Source organism: Herpailurus yagouaroundi, unplaced genomic scaffold (genome assembly GCF_014898765.1).
Source record: "Herpailurus yagouaroundi ecotype Mexico unplaced genomic scaffold, PumYag 166, whole genome shotgun sequence".
Lineage (NCBI taxonomy): Eukaryota > Metazoa > Chordata > Mammalia > Carnivora > Felidae > Herpailurus > Herpailurus yagouaroundi.
Window position 1 is genome coordinate 15476721 of NW_024412407.1, and position 19686 is coordinate 15496406.

Here is a 19686-nt window from a genome sequence, read left to right on the forward strand (position 1 = left end):
GGCAGATTAACATTATTATATGAAAGCATGTGGGTACATATATATAAGTATATGCTGAGTACAGTCAAATGTCATTCCTCTCCTTTATTTTCTATGCTCTTTATTATTTCAATCTCTTTTTTACATCATTCTGGCACCTTTTTCTTTAAGACAGATTTCCTGAATTATAAGCAATAATTGGAACATTTGGGCATCGTTTTCATTTTTATGGGTCCATTTAATTGATAATTTTTAATAGGAAGGCCATTTTTGTATTTAAAAAGCTTTATATTCCTTGTGATATAATCAAAAAGATATTCTGAAACCGTATGGTGGATTAGTTTGCCAACTGTGGAATGATATGCAAGCACTCTGTTGCTTTATTTAATAGCAATATTAACATCAATACCTAGAAAATGATTTTTTAGCTGGATCCTCCTCTTCAATATTTAAAACACTATGACAACACAAGAAGCAGAACTAGCATTACGGCATCTCATTTCTCAGTTCTAAGATTTGGCATTTTCTTCGTACACAAGGCAAGTGAAACATGAAATGAAAGTAGAACCCATATACAGATTGAAATAGAGAAATTGCCTCAAACCAAAGCAGAAGCAGATGGGAAGGCCCCAGAGGAGCTTTATCCTAAAGGGAAAGGTACAAACAACCTGCCATTCCCACTTACTGTTGAACAATTGAACGCTAATTGGACAGTCTATTTTTTTGCAAAAGCTTTCAAACAAAAATACCTATGTTAAAAATATTGTTTTCATGTCTTTTTAGGATATTGTTTTTTTTTAATATTACTAAATTCACTTATGACCACCTGAAAAGGATTCAGTCCCTCCAGACATGTTAATAATTATTGTTCTGATTTCTATACATTTTTATTGTATACCTTGGGAGATTAGGCATATATGTAAAAAGACGTTGCTTCAACATCTTGACATCTTTGAGAGTCAGGACTTCATAATTTATCCTCTATGGCTTCTGATCTAGTCTCCTTATTATGTTTATACCCATCCCCTCCCAAATAGCCATCCTTTTTGCCAGAGTGATCTTTTAAAAACAAAATGCTTGTTATGGGCTTTTTCATGTCTTACTATAACAGATCATCCTAAATTCATTCAATGAACTAATACTTATAAAATGCTTCCAACCCTTAGGATCCAGCTGGGTGGCATGGAAGACATAAAAAGTTAGTAGAATACAGTATTTTATTTCAAAAGATATAAGCTAGTAATGAAACTAAAATGTTACCAATGTCATCGTCAACTTTACATTGTATAGTACTTCATTACTAAAAGTGCCTGCTTTATATTAGTCGATTTGATTGTTACAAGCTGTGGTAGGTGGGGCAAACAGATGCATTCATTCATCTATGCTCTCCATGCGTATTATTGAGTACCCACAATGTGTCAGGAATTCGAGTAGTTTCTTGGGATAGAAAGGACAGAGTCCGCATTCTTTAAGAATTCAGAGATCCACTGAGAGAAAGTAAAGGGAAGAGGTAACAATAATGCACTGTGGCAAAGGCTCCATGGGGTGTGCAGCAACATGTATGAATTTGGGGATAAGCAACAATTCCAGGCTCACTTGAGCTCTACTTTCCAGTAATTTTGGCACTTTGATGAGGATATTTAAATGCCTCAAGCCTCAGCTTCATGTCGGTGAAATGCATCTATTTCATATAGCTTTTGTGAGGACTAAACAAGGTCAGATAGGTACAGTATCTGACACATGAATGAGTAACTAGCTTGTCACATCTCCAGGAACATGCCAATCCACTTGAACTAGTTCTCTCTTTCAGCAGCTCCGTCTATCTTTTAGTGTTTTGTCCCAGCTCTCAAAATGTTAGACATCTTGCAAGATGAACAGCAGTGTGCAACTGAATGGAGAAAGAGAAACAGCAGAAAGCAAGTTGAAAGAGCTCAGGGAACCATCCATCACAAAGCCATCCTGCCTTAAAGTGAAACGTGTAATTCCCTAAAATACCAGCAACACTCATGACTGAACATCCTGCTTATCTTAGCAAAACAATAAATATGAACAAGCCTTGTTTATTCAGTTGACTGCAACCAAATGAGAAATGCAAACCCCAGATTGAGAAGAAATAAGAGCCAGGAGCTCTGCCCTTTAGATTGAGACCATTATTAATGAACATTTGTGAAAACCCAGTTGCTCTCAAAAGATCAGAACCGGTATGATTCAGTGTAGGCAGCTTGCTAGCAAGATTGTTCTCTAAGCTTGCAAACCAGCAATCAATAAAAGTAAGAGAGTTGAAGGAGGCACAGATGAAGAGTGAAAGAGTCAATTTGTTCAGGATAGTAGGGGGTAAAAACCTGACGCTGCAGAAATTCCCAATGAAATAAAAATTGCCACCAGGAAAGAACCAAAGAATATTAAAGTAGCTTTTTATGATGTTACTTGCCTGCTCAGCTTCTTAGAGAAAAAAAAAATGGATTTTAAGACTAGATTTGCAGAAATGAGAAACAGAAAAAAGGATAAAGGACTTTTTTTTTTTTAAATGATTGCATCCTGTTTTTTCAACTGTGCTGTAAGTTCCCAGTGAACAGGGATCATAAATTTCCTTCTATTCTGCCGTGTCTGCAAGAGGCCTGATGGGGTAGGGGTTTGACTTTAAGTTCTGCTTGGCGGATAGCTGTAAATAGAAGATAAGCAAAATAGAGGACACCAAATATTATTCCAATGTTAATTTACATTAACGTTGCTTTTTCTATAGAAAAGGAAAAAGAACAAGAAACAGAAAAAGAAGTTGTATCTTGTTACTTCATTTGGCGTAGCACAGAGACTGGCCCCCAGTGAATGTTTGATAAATGTTGGTTGCGGAAGTTAGTGAGCAAAACAATAGCACAGAGGTAAGTGGACAAGTGATGCCACGTGTCTGTTGCCTTAATAAAAAGAAACATCTTCCTCTTGCTTCAGCAGGTGTCCTGATGGCAGCAGCTGCCACAGCAGAGGTGCATACAGCTGCATTTTCTGAAAATAGGTCCGTAGATCTACAGGTTATAAACTGTGACCTCCTGAGGGGTGTGAGTCACCTGTTCTGTCTCAGGAGCCAGCACCCACCTGGGCCCTTGACAACACCTGCGGAGTTGATTGAGTCATTTGTGGTAGTTTTCCTGTTCTTATCTCTTTCTTATTTGCTCAGGTCCTCCAGGTTTGTTTACCTGAAAGTTCCTCCATTGACTCCAATCAAAGACATCAAACAAGAAGTTTGTACGGAGGTTATGTGTTTATAGGATTTTTGCCTACCTTCCATGATCTTTTAGAAAGGAAGTCTCCTGTGGGGTATGAAACATGGATTCACGATCTACTTAACAAAACCTCACATAGCAAAAGCCTTGAGTTTATGATGTGCTCATGCTAGATTTCAGACAGGTCTGGGAGTGTCAGAAGGACTGTTTGAGAGATGTTACAGGCAAGGATCTACTTACATGAGAAATCAAGTCTTTCTGATCATAGAGTTTATTCGTTCAACAAATATTTATCGAGTACCAATTGTGTGCACTGCTCCAGGCTTTCTGCTTGGCTCAGAAGGCCATGATCTCTACCCCCAGAGGAAATGGACAATGAGCAAATGAAGTAAAAATTTCAAAGAATATAATGGAAGATTTTACAGGAGGGCCTAACCTAGTTTAAAGAAGTAAATCAGAGAATACTTTCCTAGGACAATTAAATTTATACTTGTGAGGAATTAACCCATAGACCCAATCAAAGGAGGGACACAGAGACTCAGCACAGTGAAGTGAGGCTTTAAACAATGTTCTCATAAGAGCAGGTGTCTGATGGACAGGCACACTCAGGGCAGTTACAGCAGGCAATTTATTTCCTAACATTCAAGTCCCTCTGCTGATTCCTCATTGGCTGAGTACTACAGAGGTTACAGTCTTACCTGGATGTTGCCTATGCCCATGTAAGGCAAAAAAATAGTCTGAGTTGAACAAATGTACGTTCCCTGAGACTTTCAGTCCCTCCTTCCTTTGTTCTTTGGCACATGCTCATTGCAAAGCCCTTGAAAATAAGGCTGCAAAATGGAGAGGGGAAGAAGAACCAGGAAGTGAAGTGTCTAAGGGTTTGGGACTCCATTGTGGCAGGAGACTTCATATATATTTACAATAGGTTGTAAACCTACTATCAACTAGACAGCATAACTTTTATTTGATATTTCTGAAAATGAATCATCCCCTTACTTCTCACATACTGAAGCCTGAAAAGTGAGTTGAGTTGCACCAGAGTGGGTCAAAGAAAGGATAATGTTCAACAGTGGAGGGGTGGTTTTGAGAGAAAGTTGATGTCAGTCACATGGGTCATCTCCTGGATTAGCTTGTTTGGACTGACATCTAAAACTTAAGAACAATGTAAAGAAAAGGGGGGTTATTATTTTGCATTATATTACAGTATTGTGATCATTTTTATATGAATATTTTTGGGTTGTGGAATTAATCATCTGAGTTTCCATTATTTCTTATGGGGAAATTCGCTTTGATATACAAGTGCTTTGGATTATAAACCTGCTTCCAGAATAGATTATGCTCACAAACCAAGGTTTTACTATGTATGTAGTAAAATGTTGGTTTAACTTGGTTTTATACACACACACATACACACACACACACACACACACACACACACACACACACACCACATTCCACTCACCACAGCTCTTCAGGAGTGGCATGAGTAAAGGCACAAAGAAAGGCAAGAAGTATTTCCAAAAAACAACCTTCGGAAGAGGAAAAGAGGCTTTCTTCCCTAACAGATTTATCTAGTAGGTCTATTTAAGAGAGGCACACTTGAAGAGGGTATTTTAGTTAACTTTATTCAGAAAAGTATGTTCATGATATGGTCAAATTTCTGACAAATAAAAGTTCCCTGAAACACTGACAGGAGTTTTGGGATAACTCAGCAGAACTAGATATCAAGTTTAGAAAAATAACCAGCACTGGGGCGCCTCAGTCAGTTGAGCATCTGACTTCGGCTCGGGTCATGAGATCACGTTCCGTGAGTTTGAGCCCCACGTTGGGCTCTGTGCTGACAGCTTGGAGCCTGGAGCCTGCCTTGGATTCTGTGTCTCCCTCTCTCTCTGCCCCTTCCCTGCTCACGCTCTGTCTCTCACTCTTAAAAATAAACATAATTTTTTTTTTTAAAAAAAAGGAAAAATAACCAGCACTATACCCATCTTCATGTAAGGTAGGCAAAGCTCTGGACTTCCTCTTACCAACATATCCAAGCTTATAGTGGAAGCTTATAGTAGTTTGAGAGAAATGGACAAGTAATCAGCCAATTACAATGAAATGGAAGTACAGTAAAACCTTGGTTTGTGAGCATAATTCATTCCAGAAACATGCTTGTAATCCAATGCACTTGTATATCAAAGCGAATTTTAAGAACCACTGGCTCAGTTGTGATCAAGTGACATTTGGCATTATGTACTACTCGTATTACAAGATATTGTTCCTTTATCAAGTTAAAATTTATTAGAAATGTTTACTCGTCTTGCAGAAAACTTGCAGAACAAGTTACTCGCAATCCATGGTTTTACTACATTATGAGACAGATAAATATAGGTGCTGTGAGAGCAGGAAGACCACTTTATCTAATTTGGGGAATACAATAAAAGGATTTCTGAGGAGATTTTAAAGAGCAAGTAGTTATTTTTTGAACATAAGGGAAAGAGGGACATTGACTTACCAAACAAAAGAGGCAACAGATACAAAGGTCTGTTGTTAGGAGAACAGAGAGAATGGCCAACATACTTAGTTCCACATTAGGTGTTTTCCTTTTGAGTGTAAATTGCTCACAAGAAGCAAAATGCTCTTAGGGAATATTTGCTTTGCTGTTTAGATGGTCAGGGTCTGTCTTTGAAGTAATAGTTGGGGAGCTGGCTTGGGTGAGGAAGTCTATGAAATTCTGAGGTCATGTGGATGTCATGACAAGCTGTCTTTAAACTTGGTCTTTACCAAGATTATGCTTCAATTTCCCATTTGCTGTTTGTTTTATTCCTCAATTTGTTCAAAATCTGAGTGGAAAAAAGCTTTCTCAGAGACCCCCAGGAAAGTTCAAATTTTATTTTATTTTATTTATTTATTTTTTCAACGTTTATTTATTTTTGGGACAGAGAGAGACAGAGCATGAACGGGCGGGGGGCAGAGAGAGAGGGAGACACAGAATCGGAAACAGGCTCCAGGCTCTGAGCCATCAGCCCAGAGCCCGACGCGGGGCTCGAACTCCCGGACCGCGAGATCGTGACCTGGCTGAAGTCGGACGCTTAACCGACTGCGCCACCCAGGCGCCCCGAAAGTTCAAATTTTAAAAAGTGCTTGGGGATTCTGCTGATTCTATGCCTAAGCTCTACTCTCCTTTTCACAAGGTTACAACAGACACTGGACTTACTATATCTTGGGATCCATTCCAGCTTTAGCAGAAGGCAACAATTTGGCTTCTGGTAGAGACAAAAGGGAAGTTTAATGTCATCAACTCTAGGTTCTGCTGGCTTGCTTGATAGCAGACTCTACACCTTAACTTAAATTTCAATATCTGTGTGTATCAGGTACACAAACACTTGTCTGGGTTCTAACTCACTGCCTTGCCTGTACTGCCAATCCCCTGGCATTTCTCAGATTTTGACTACTTCCATGTTTGCTCCAAACATTTGCTCCTAGTATTTTTTTTTTCTGGTCCTCCTGAGACTGACTTCCACAAATCTGCATTCCATCACTCCCACACACCTGGCATAAAAAATTGGATACATCAGCTGTTAATGTTGCCTCTTATAAAAGACAGTGTGGCAGAGAGGGAAATACCAGGGATTTCACTGCCAGAAATGTCTAGTTTGAAACATTTACTAGTTCTAGGTCCTTGAACAATAATAATGACAGCAACAAATTATTGAGTGCCTTCTATGTGTTGGACATTTGCTAAGATATGCTACTTAAAACCCCAGCAGGAGAATTGGTTGAACCTCAAGGGGATACAATCAGGAGACAAATTTTATATCAGTTTCCATAAGAGGAAGCACAGAATCTTCTTTCAACAAAGATCATCTGTCTCTAGTGGGGAAAAAAAAAAAAAAAAAGTGTATACTTTCAGGACCCGGGAAGGTTTTGAAACCCTGAGGATTACAGGAGACAGAATAACTGTCTCTGTATTTTTTTTTATCTCCCCCTGGTGGAAGGTATGCATCTTTTTCTCATATACTTCAGAGGTTGGAAAATTGCCTGATACACCCAAAAGTTATTCAACATATATTTGTTGAAAAAATAAAGACCTAATAAATTAAGTATGTGGTCTTTATTTTCTCTCCTTTATTACATTTTATATTTAAGAAAATTTATAATTTTTCCAGTAACTATATGTTTATACTTTTCTATAATAACTTTCGTTATTTATTTGTTGCTTCACTAGGAGAAACAATAAAATTTGCTTTCTTCTCTCTCCTCCACAACCCAACTTAAGTTTAATAATGTTTATTTCTTCATATGTTTAACTATTAAGTATGTTTAAATATCTAATACTTATTCTGCCAGCATCATATCTTGTGATTCTTATATTAAACATGAGCATATAAACAAGCATATTCCTTCTCTCCCTTTTCCCCTCCTACTTTTGTTACTTACACTGTTTTTACATCATCAGTCTAAATTGTTGGTATTTTGCCAGACTGATGAACAAGTAGTAAGAGACATCAAGAAAAAAACAGACTGATTAAAAACACACACACACACACACACACACACACACACACACACACACACACACAAACAACCTGACATCAGAAAAAAGAGAAACACAAATTACTCGTATGAGAAATGATGAAGCAGACATCACTAGTAATTTTATAAACAAAGATAAATAAAACCATAGAGTACCAAAAAAAGATGTAAACTCTAATTATTATCAGATGTCATGATTTTATACACAGAAAATCCAAACTAATCTATAAACTATTGGAATTAATAATTTAAATTAATTTAGTAAGATATTTGGATATAAGATTAATATACAAAAATCAGTTATATTCTTACATTCTAGCAACCAGAAATTAGAAAGTTAACTGTAAAACCACTCACAATAGCACCAAATACATAAAATCTTTAGGAATCAACTGAGCAAAAGATGGGAAACAAAATATTATCAACAGAATTTAGAGAAAAGCTAAATGGATGAGAAATACTATTTCATAGATAGGAAGTTTTAATATTTTTAAGTTAACTTATTTATTTTGAGGGGGGGTGGGCTGAGAGAGAGAGACACACACACACACAGAGGATCCCAAGCAGGCTGCACACCACCAGTGCAGAGCCCAATATGAGGCTTGAACTCATGAACTGCAAGATTATGACCTAAGACAAAATCAAGAGTGAGACACTTAACCAACTGAGCTACCCAGGTGCTCCTTTAATATTGGTATTATGTTAATCTATGACATTAGAGGTCAAAATACTGATTACTTTGGAAATACTCACTGGGCGGGACAAGAGGGATCCTTTTCCACTTTTGGTAGTCCCAGTGTATTTTGGCATTTCTCACTGGTTTCCCCTAACCCAGTGAATTTTGTAACTAATCTCTTTATTCAGCTCTCACCAATTCTTTCTCACTGATGGTGCACCATTCTTCTTCATCCTACCCTTCCATAAAGACTCTCCCACTACCATTAAAGTCTTCCCCTTCCCCAAGGTTTAACTCTGCTTGGTCCTTTGCAGGTGAGCTCTGCAATGCCTTAGAAAGCAGGGGGGTCCCCTCTCCCAAACTTAGTAGGAGAGAGAGACAAGACAGATTCTCTGTCCTCTGTAAGCATTTCAAGGTCAGAGAGGTTTTGCTTAGATGTAGCCTGGAACACAATCTTTTTCCATGGAAGTGTTATTTCAAAAGTAGGTCGTTAAATTTTTAGATTTGATATTTCTCATTTTCATGTGAATTTGCTTTTCTTATTTCTCTTTAAAGTTTTAGGAAAATGCAATATAAATTATAGTATAATATTGCAGTAAAGATCCTTGTCTTAGTAAGTTATAAGAACATTCTCTTCCTTCTTTGTATTAATCATTCTTATGTGCAATATTAATACAATCTTAATTATTCTCCATTTGTTACATTTTAGATATTTTTATAAACTAGTTTTGCAATAGGGCCAGAAATAAATAAGTACTATATTAAATATATTAGTGATATATGTTGGGCATAATGCATTATATAATTAAATTATATACCTATTATAGACTATTGATATAATTCCTGATCTGTTTTTTTATTATTAGGGAGATCATTAACTACCATTAACTAAATGATTCAAAGATTTGTTCATGTGAAAAGCAACTCATCTGTAAACCAATGCCTATGATTTCATCTCTCCTTGTGTCTTGTCACTGGGGAGTCATACCTGAAATTATTTTGTTTGGTTTTGTTTGTTGTTTGTTTTGCTTTTCTGCCCATAGTGGCTCATGGGACTCACATACCTTGGCTCTGCTACTCTAGAACATGAACGATTGTCTTATCTTTTTGACATAACACCTAAGGCTCCCCACAGTGATTGCTTCATACATCACATAGTCTATATTTTAAGGTAGATCAAGCATGCTTTCTAAATATACTGACAATCCATCTAGCTACTCTCCCATGAATCTGAAACAGACAAAACACAGAAACATACTTTTGTTCATACGGATCTATGAATCTTGGCTACGGTTTTTCAGTCTTACTTAATCTCCACCTACCTTTTCCTCCCAGTATTTTCTTCTTCCTTCTCCTTCCCTTTCTTCTCTCCCTCTCCTCCTCTTCCCCCTTCTTCTATTTGTTTATACTTTTCACTTCCATGTTTCTAGTCTGTATTTCTACAAGCAAAACATTCTTTTTGATTACTTTATTGTAACAATCTAGAAGCTTCTAACTAAAAAATTTTGGCAGTTCAGTTGCAAACTCTTTCCCCAACTGATTTCCCTATTTCATTTCTCAATCCTGCAAGGGGCTTGATAGGTGCTAGCCAGCCCTTTTTAATGGAAAATTAATTTATCTTAATGTGTTTTATCTCAAAGGGATATTTACTTTTACCAAAAGACTCCCATAGATGACATGTCAACATAAAGGAATTAATTCTATAGGCGGAGTTTACAAATTCTGTAGCAAATCAGCTGGACTGTTTTTCTTTACAAGGCATCCTTTCCTTAGCGCTGCCCCAATCTAACAGATTTCTTGTGCTCAGTCTACAGGGATATTAGCTTTCTGTTTTCTTAAATAAGTATGGCTATAGATAAGTCAAATATGTTTTGAGTGGAATACAATTTCTGGAATAGTAGCATATTCAAGTACTAGCTATGTATAAAGCACGTGCTAAGTGTAATTTACTCACTGCTAGAAGATGGCATTTCTGAGATGACATGGACAGCCTGATTTGGAACTTTCTGCCTGTAATACCACTCAAAATGGAATAACTAGTTCTCCCAAATGATAAATGTTATTATGCTTTGCAGAATTTTTTTTTCTATCAAAAACTTTCTAATTGACTATCCAGATATCAACATCTGCCTACTTTAAATCCTCAATTCCCAGTTAACAATTCACATTGGTAATAGAAAAATTAGAGTGAAATAAGATTTCTGGAAACACATGTGCATATCTATCTGAAATTATTTCATTTACAAAATTTTTCACAATATGACTTTTAGAACTTATTTTCTTTAATTTGTGATACTCTTCTTACAGATTTAAAAAACTGAAGCAAAATAGTCTCTTGGGGGGGGTGTGAGGTTCTTTTTATTTATGTCATAGAGGAAAGCTAGACTTTCTTTTTTTTTAGAGAGAGAGCACGCCAGCATAAGTTGGGGAGAGGGGAAGAGGGAGAAAAGGGGGGAGGCGGGGAGTAGAGAGGAAGAATCTGAAGCAGGCTCCATGTTCAGCATATTCCCACAACCCTGGGATCATGACCTGAGCCTAAATGAAGAGTCCGATGCTCAACTGACTGAGGCACCCAGGCGCCCAAGATTTTCTTTCTTTCAAGTTTTTATTTGAATTCCACTTAGTTAACATCTGATGTAATATTACTTTTAGATGTACAATATAGTGATTCAACACTTCCGTACAACACCTAGTGCTCATTGCAAGTACACTCCTGCATCCCCATCACCTATTTAACCCATCCCTGCACCCACCTTCCCTTCTGGTAACTATCAGTTTGTTCTCTATAGTTAAGAGTCCGTTCTTGGTTTGCTCCTCTCTCTCTCTTCCCCTCTCCCCCTTTGTTTGTTTGTTTTGTTCTTGAATTTTACAGATTTTAAGAAAGGAATACATCATTTTCCAAGTCTTTAGTAGGACATAAATGCATATACCTCTGAATAAGCCAAGAAATCAATGTAGCTGAAACCACTGTGTCCTGGAACGAGTGGAACAAAGAACACACAATTCAGGCCAGAGGTTGATTCTAAAGGACACACCAGCCCCAGAGCACCTCACCTGAAGGAGTAGGTTTACTCTCTTTCGAGAAGCACAAATGAAATTACTAATTAATTAGTTCCAAGATTAAAAAGAGTACTGATGGTTTGTTTGTTCAAAATGTTTGAGCTTAATATAGCTAACACATTTTAAAGCTTTAGAAAGCTAGCTTCATTTTTAAAAATTACTGTGCATGGTCTTTTTTTTTTTTTTTCTATTTCCTTAATGACTAAGAGCAAGGGACATTAGGCATTTTAGAAAAACAAGCTGATATCAAATCAAGAGGCACAACTTTTTTCCTGCACTTGTTCTAGAGGTCTCTGGGAAATTAACTACAGCAATTTCTTGAAGCCATAGCACAGAATTTTTCAGATAAACAACCATAAATATATACCTTAAAGAAGAATGGAGTTAAATGGGCAGACTACAGAAGATCTCAATTTATGTTAGAGATTTCCCTTTGTGAATAAAAATGTGTTGATACACTAACTGGCTATGTTGGCCAAAAAAGTAATAGAGCTTCATGACAGAATTAGGCATGGCAAAAGCAGTTCAGAAGAAATCTATAAAAAAGACATATTATGGGGCGCCTGGGTGGCGCAGTCGGTTAAACGTCCGACTTCAGCCAGGTCACGATCTCGCGGTCCGTGAGTTCGAGCCCCGCGTCGGGCTCTGGGCTGATGGCTCAGAGCCTGGAGCCTGTTTCCGATTCTGTGTCTCCCTCTCTCTCTGCCCCTCCCCCGTTCATGCTCTGTCTCTCTCTGTCCCAAAAATAAATAAACATTGAAAAAAAATTAATAAAAAAAAAAAGACATATAATGCATATAACCTGATAATCACACATACCTAGCATATGAGTTCAAACAGATATTATTTTCACATTTATTAACACTGCTAAAAAAGTCACTTTTTTTCAACATTAAAAAATTTAAAGCATATTTTTAAAAAAATTTTTTTTCAACGTTTTTTATTTATTTTTGGGACAGAGAGAGACAGAGCATGAACGGGGGAGGGACAGAGAGAGAGGGAGACACAGAATCGGAAACAGGCTCCAGGCTCCGAGCCATCAGCCCAGAGCCTGACGCGGGGCTCGAACTCACGGACCGCGAGATCGTGACCTGGCTGAAGTCGGACGCTTAACCGACTGCGCCACCCAGGCGCCCCTAAAGCATATTTTTAAAAGCAACTGCTGCTATCTGGGATTACTTTAATTTTTTTTATGTTTATTTATTTTGAGAGAGATGCAGGGTGTGAGGAGGGGAGGAGCAGAGAGGAAGACACAGAATCCGAAGCAAGTTCCAAGCTCTGAGCTGTCAACACAGAGCCCAACGTGGGGCTCAGACTCACAAACCGCAAGAACATGACATGAGCCGAAGTCGAACGCTCAACTGACTGAGCCACCCAGGCACCCCGACCTGGGATTACTTTAAATCAAATACTGTCTTCTTTTAAGTTGAGAAGAAAATGTTTATATAAAAGTGAATAAAACACATAAAATATAAAACAAACAGCTCGCCCTTTAGTAAATGTCAGGAGAAATGCATTATAACATTGGAAATTGTTACCAGAGTTGTGATCTAACATGCCACTTGTTAAAATATGGATATAAACTATTTGAAAGAAATGAAGATATAAGAAATTAAGCAAAAACAAGGTAGAAAATGGGCCATTGAATTGAATATTTGCGGATTGTTAAAGACAGGTTTATTTTAGTTGCTCAACTGAGCATGTATATTACTTAAATATTTTGTTGCAAAGATAGAGACTTTTTACACTCCAGTGACTCCTGCTTATAGAAATATATATAATAACAAAACAGAGCCATATAATCAATTTGAAACATTAATATAGTCCACGGATTAACAAATACAGATATAGATTTTGTTTCATTATAATTCCAGGATTAGTCATTGCAAATTTCATCACAACCAATATTTTGAATGAATAAATTGTCTTTAGAAAGATAATGATTTTTCTGCATAGCAAGAAGGGAACCAAAGAAGCTAAGTGATCTTCCTTATTCAACAATTAATAGTCCATTGCTAATCCAGTGATAAATTTCTCTCAGCAGCTCACCACAGAGCTGAATGTTTCGGTACTTTTAAAGGTGATCATATTTTATTACCTCTCCCAGTTGAGTTTGGCCCACCATTCATTCTCAGTCATATCCTTTCAGTACCCATTTTCTCAACTCCTGACAAGTGGAGAGTTCTAGAGAGGGGACAGAGGGAAGACTGCTTTGCCAACTCCACAACACATAAACTAAATAGAATTTGGGCCCACACTAGGGAAATTCTGACTTGAACCCAGAGAGATATTACTACCATGTAGACAGGGTTTCAGAGCCAAGCCATTTTTTTTTTTTTTTTAGTTTTTATGCACTTTTATGTATTAGCAACCCTTGAATCTGCCTCTCTGTTTTCAATTTTTATAATTCAAAAGAAGCTAAAGCTGATCTTGAACTCATACAAAGTATGTCTTGATTTCTAAACCATTCTTTACTTGTCCAACTCATAAAAATAATTATGCTAACCCATTTCATTATTTTGGAATGCTCAGATTGTCGATTTTCAAGACATTTGAGAATATAAAAAGGATTCTCAGTTCTGTTATCTGGGCCTGAATTTGTCAACCTTCCCACACAATCAGACAAATGAGTGCATAAACAGATGGGTGTTGAGTTTTGTCAAAATAAAGTGGGAGGTTAGTTCTGGAGATAGAAATCCTCCTTAGGAAAATACTACTCCACTGACAGTATTGCGGAATCCAAATTCGGGTATGATGGCAGAGTGTTTGGCTGACTTCAACTCTGAAGGTGTTATTGAGGCATCTTTGGGGTTTAACCAGTTACCAGCCCTGACCACAAACACATGGAGGATTTAATGATGAAAGTGGCAAACTTACAGGACACTGAAATTACAAAATCAGTTTCTAAATGGAAAAAAAAAAAGTGCAACTATCAATTTGATTTAAATGCACAAGTGGCTAGGTAAGAAAAGGATATGCAATCCTGCTTTCCTGGAGTTTGAAAAACATGTAAATTATAATAGATATGTGTAGTTAAACAGTACAAAATGTGTCCAACATAGTGATTAGTGGACAGAGAGCAGGGAATAAGCTCTAGCTGCAGCCACATGGTACTATTCACAAGAATCTTGTCCACTCCCCAGCGATGCTAGCTCTGTTTTTCACTTCTGGATTCCCTATCCCATTCTTCTTTCCATCAAATTTCTCCAGACTTCTGATTTTCAGTAAAAAAAAAAAAAAAAAAAAAAAAAAAAAAAAAAAATCCAGCTGCTGCTAATCACATCATTCTGTCCCTTCAGTGATCTCTCTCTCTTTAGAAACCCCAACATTGTACCAAGAGGAGAACTTCACACTTAAAAACTATTTTCTTAATGAAATTATAAACACATATGGCACTTTACAAAGTGATCTTATACATAACTGTATTTTTGATACTGATGGCAATCCTACATTCTGGGGCTAGGACAGATATTATTCTTTCCTTTTTACACTGGCTACCTGAGGCTCAGAGAACTTATGCTTTATCCTGGTCATACTAAAAAGAGCAAAGCCAGGCCTGGAATACAGATTTTGCAAACAATGTAGTTCTCTCTTTTCTCCTCTCATTTGTCCTTCAAGCTGATTATCATACCCTAAAGTTGCAGTGACATATTGTTTCAAGAAGGTAGGAATTCTGAGAGTGTGACTTTCACTGTAGGATTTTTAGGGGGTAATCAAATAATTTGAGACATTGCTTTATATAAGAGAACAGTAGACATGTTAAGGGAAATAATTCAAAATTTTCATGATTAAAAAAACACACTTGATAGATTGACTCTAGACAAACATATCTTTTAGTTCTTCTCTTCCTTTCTTTTCATCAACTCCCAAAACACACATGCACACATACACTAAGTTGAAGACATCATTTGGCCCAGAAGAGAACCCAGGAATTGCACACAATACTATAAACACAAAAACAAGAAACAAAAAAGGAAATGAAAAAAAAAGAACCCCAACTGCCTGATGGGGAATGATTTCTATTTGGGTATAGGGTATCCTAGGAAAGACACAGAGCATAACAGTGGGGAAACCTGACGTAACTCGAACGGCCACAAAAGAAAATACAGGTAAATAAGAAACAACAATAAACTAACAGAAACATAGTTGTATGCCAAATAAATTAGCATAATAAAGCTTTCTTCATGTTAGCAAGGAGGCAGAGAAGGAAATGTCTGATCTTGCTTGTCTGTTTCAATCTCGTGTTTACAAAAGGGAAATCTACTTTTCCACATAATCCACTTTTTAAAATATAATTCCAGTCAGTTTCTATTTAAACAAGAGGACTATTTGAGAAATAGATCTACATAAATATAGAAGAAACCTTTTCAAGCTATGTAAAATCATCCACCTGATCTATTTATTAACATAAATATATACAAATTATAGCCAACTCCAGGAAAAGTAAAAACAAACAAATAAACAAAAGAGCAGGACTAAGTGAACTGACAAGTGACTGACAAGGTTTATTAAAAATATACTTTCCTAAATTAAAAATAAGTCTAATGAGTAGTAGGACCATAATTCAAATTTAAGTTACAGTTTGAAAAATCTTAAAGAGCAGGAGGTCTAAGAAAAAGTAGAAAATATAAGAAAATGTTAAGAAATGCAAAAGATTGTGGTGTCTGGGTGGCTCAGTCGGTTAAGCATCTGATTCTTGGTTTCAGCTCAGGTCATGATCTCAAGGTTCATGAGTTCCAGCCCCGTATCAGCCTGTGTGTTGACAGCACAAAGCCTGCTTGGGATTATCTCTCTCCCTCTCTCTGTCCCTCCCTGCTCTCTCTCTCTCTCTCTCTCTCTCTCTCTCTCTCTCAAAATAAATAAACTCAAAAAAAAGGGGGGGGGGGCGCCTTGGTGGCTCAGTCAGTTAAGCGTCCGACTTCGGCTCAGGTCATGATCTCGCAGTCTGTGAGTTTGAGCCCTGTGTCAGGCTCTGTGCTGACAGCTCGGAGCCTGGAGCCTGCTTCTGATTCTGTGTCTCCTTTTCTCTCTCTCTCTGCCCCTCCCCTGCTCATGCTCTGTCTCTCTCTGTCTCAAAACTAAATAAAAACATTTCAAAAAGATTTTTTTAAAAAGATATGTAAAAGATTAGTTCAGGAAGTCAACAGCTATCCAATAATTTTAAAAGAATAAAAAGTTTAAGAAAATATATTAGAAAAATACTAATACTGGGAAATTTCCAGGAGTTAAAGAAAAGAGTAAAACTTTAGAATGAAATTTCCATTAATTTTAAGACTCACAACTACCCACTATGTTGAAATTTCAAAACTTTAATGATACAAAGAAAATCTTAAAGTTCTTGGCAGTCGAGGGGGGCATCTCACTCACAATAGGGCCAAAATCACATTATTATCAATGTCACTTCTAAAATCAAACTACACTGATTTCAGTTCTAATTGTATCACTTTCTTGTCATAAAACAATTAAAAACCACTTATCTTTTGGGTACTTGAGTGGCTCAGCTGGTTAAGCATCCAGCTTCAGCTCAGGTCATGATCACATGTTTCATGAGTTTGAGCCCCCATATCAGGCTCTGTGCTGACAGCTCAGAGCCTGGAGCCTGCTCCAGATTCTGTCTCCATCTCTCTCTGCCCCTCCCCCACTTGTCCGCGCGCGCACGCATGCTCTCTCTCTGCCTCACTGTCTCTCTCTCTCTCTCTCTCAAAAATAAAAAAACACCTACTTATCTTTTATAAGTCTGATTATCCTTACTTGTAAAGTGGATAGTAATAGAACATACTTTATTGGTTTGTTTTAAATAGTAAGTGATATCATTAATTAAAGAACTATGTATAGGGGCGCCTGGGTGGCTCAGTCGGTTAAGGGTCCGACTTTGGCTCAGGTCATGATCTCACCATTCGTGAGTTCAAGCCCTGCATCGGGCTCTGTGCTGACAGCTCGGAGCCTGGAGCCTGCTTCCGAATCTGTGTCCCCCTCTCTCTCTGCCCCTCCCCTGCTCATGCTCTCTCTTTCAGTCTCTCAATAATAAATAAACGTTAAAAAGTTAAAAAAAAAAAAAAAAGAACTGTGTATAGCAAGCTGACACTTTGTAAACTTCCAATAAATATTGTCATTATTATGGATAAGTCAGTGGGAATTAAAAAAAAACTGAGGGAATAATACTGTATTGTATATTTGAAAGTTGCTAAGAAAGTAGATCTTAAAAATTCTCATGACAAGAAAAGTAATTTTGTAACTATGTGAGGTGATTAATGTTAACTTATTGTGGTAATCATTTAACAACATATATATATAGTTAAATTATATATATCATATATATATATATCAAATCATTATATTGTACACCCTGGGTTAATACAATGTTTTATATCAAGTATATCTGGTATATCTCAATAATAAAAACAAACAAAAAACAAAAAAAAAACCCAAAAAACAAAAAAACAAGGAAATTATTTTCAAGCTTAAATTTAATAAGCAGCCAAATTATTATTCAAACATGAAAGATAATGATGATTTTAGTTATATAAACTCTCAAATGCCGAGACCAGCTCCAGCAACTAGGGGTTCCCGAAAGATGAACGGCTTTGGCAAAAAAGTGAAAATAAAACAAAACAAAAAATAAAAATGGACACAGACAACAGCAGTGTGTTGAACTAGCCGATTTATTACAGTAAACATGGCATTATATATACTAGTGATTTCCTTGTAGCATACGTCAACTATGTTTTTCTAACATTACCTAATTTTGAAAATGTTCCTATGTATAAACGACCTTTAAAAACAACATGGTGATTTTCCCCTAACTTTCCCGCATACCCTTTGATTATAGATTAATTTCTTACATTATTTCACTATGCATCTGTGTTTATCATCTACAAAACATTTGCTTTGCTATTCTCGTGAAAGGCCCTCTATTTCTCAACATCTCAAGTGGAACAGTTACAGGGACATGACCTCCTAACCACATGAGGCCAGAACAATGTGTTTGCCTCGGTCCGAGGTGCCAGAAAGGGGCTGAAAAAGCCTTAGAAACCTATGCCTCATACATTCTCAGAGAGACAATGCACCTAGGAACCAATGAACCATTCTGTAGCTTAATCGACTAGGTTCAGTCATCATCTGGAATGCCTCCGGGGGACCAGGTGGGCCTAGGGGTTGAAGTCACCTGTGCCCAGAGATACACTCCTTAGTTGCCAGAGTGGGGCTTTCAAATCCATATGTTTCTCCTATACAGGCCCTCTTTTCTGGCAAAGGTATGAGGTTATCCTTCCTGTAAGTAGATGAGTCTCCGTAGGGGATGGCGAGGGCTAAATGTAAGGCCGCACAATTTCTTGTGGAGCCTTATTTTCTTTCCTAATGGTTCTTTTCCCAGAGGGCCTGCAGAGGGCAATTCCCCAAAAGACAATACCCCAGGTAGTTTTAAAGCCAAATTACCTAAAAGCGGGAGTACAAGAAGCTTCACTGTAGGCGGCCCCCCTGCAGTCACCAATCCATCCACAGCCTGGGCCCTGCCACTCAGGCTGGGATAGCTCAGCTTCCAGCACTCAAATAGTTCAGCACTCACAGACTCTATCTGACATAATTCCATACTGATTCATGACATCAAAATAAAAAATGAATCCAAAAGAGAAAAAGATGTGGGATATGTAGATGCACTAAAGCGACAAACTCAAGGTTGATATTTCCAAAGACAGGAGACAAAAAAATCAAATTCTGGAAAAAAAGAACAAAAATGACATTGAAGAAAGGATGATACATATGGAGGGTCTAAAATGGAGAGGCAAAATACGACCAGTTGTCTCAAAGAAAAATATAGAACCAACTGCAAAGAAAAAAATGACCAAAGACTTAATGGCACAAAGTTTTTCATAAATGGATGAGATACAAACCTGCAGATTCACAGACCCCATAGAAACACTGGAAAAAATAATTTAAAATTCTTAAAATCTCAAGATATATCTTAGTGACATTATTGAATTACAAATTCAAGAAAGACTAAGAAGAAGGAGGTCGTCATTTATAAAGTATGAAGTGTGTGAGGGGGGCAGTATGTAGTGGATTAGAGTGTTATTGTCAATAATTTTGGAAGCCAGAGAACAGTGGAACACTTTCTCTAGATTGTGGAATCATTAAATTCATTATATCTTTCAGGGCTTGGCTCCAATGCCATATTTTCAATGAGATCTATTCTGACCCCCTTATTTAAAATTGCAGTCCTTCCACTACTCAGAATTT